Raw genomic sequence first — 1,156 nt, 5'->3', positions numbered from 1 at the left:
GGGGCCGCCGCCGACGCCGCCGCTGTGGTGGTGGTGGTCGTAGATGTGAGTTAACGATGACGAGTCCTGAGTCTCCGTTTCACCGCCGAAAAAATCTTCGAGCTTCGGCGGTGGGTGCTGGTGGTGTTGCTGGATTATTTGTGAATCGACAAATACATTTGGATGATATATTTGTTTTTCACCTCCGGAATACATTAATTCATGTGTTTTAGGAACGTTCATCCATCCTGCAAACAAATTTTTAAAAAAATGTAATTTAAATCACTAAAATTATCTTTATTCAGACATAGCTAAGCAAAAAATGGGGGTTTTTTTATCTATTTTTTATTTTGGGGAAACAATTTTCTGGTAATAAAGTGATGAAAGATTTTTGACAAAAATAGCAATAACCGTAATAAAAGACCACATGGTTGCATTTTTTTTTTTGTCTTTTTCTTACTTTTAATTACTTCTTCCTCACAACAAAAACAGAAATTCCGGAGCAATACTTCATTAATCAAATCTATGAATAAAGTTCATTTATTTTTAGGCTCGATTAATTCAGATTCACATCTCATAAGGCACACTAAAATGTTAAGATTGAACTCGAGACTTGTGATTAAAGACGAAAACACGCTTACCATGTGGGTAAAAGTTATCAGCAAAATAGTATTGATGAGATTCATGAGGCGGAGCAGAAGGAGTATTAGATTGAAGCATAGAAGAGGAAGAAGATGAGTTGAGCATTTCCATTGAAGATAAAGAAAAAGATAACCAGTTATTATTTTCTGGAGCCATATTTATTGAATGTAAAAAGAAAAATAGATCAAAAAAGTTGGATTTATTTAGGATTAATGTGTGTGTAAACACATTTTGGTTCTTGTTTGACTAAAAAGCATGCAAAAATAAAGGGGAAAATTAAAGTAGTAGTAGTAGAAATATTTGGTTAAGGACAAAAATATAAGTGAGGAAATGTGGAGGTATATAATAGGAGAAAAGGGCGGTTTCATCTGCCACGTCCGGCGTAAAATCAGAGGGATGCACTTCAATTTTAAAATTAAGAGAAAGAATATACTCCCTCCATCCCTCCGTTCATCTTTACTTGTTCAGTATATTCAAAATATTTTTTAAGTTTGATGTAAATTATTTATTTTGTCTTTATTTGATAATTAAACCT

Source organism: Solanum tuberosum, unplaced genomic scaffold (genome assembly GCF_000226075.1).
Source record: "Solanum tuberosum cultivar DM 1-3 516 R44 unplaced genomic scaffold, SolTub_3.0 scf00323, whole genome shotgun sequence".
Lineage (NCBI taxonomy): Eukaryota > Viridiplantae > Streptophyta > Magnoliopsida > Solanales > Solanaceae > Solanum > Solanum tuberosum.
The sequence above is the reverse complement of the archived record's forward strand: the minus strand, read 5'-3'. Positions refer to the sequence as shown.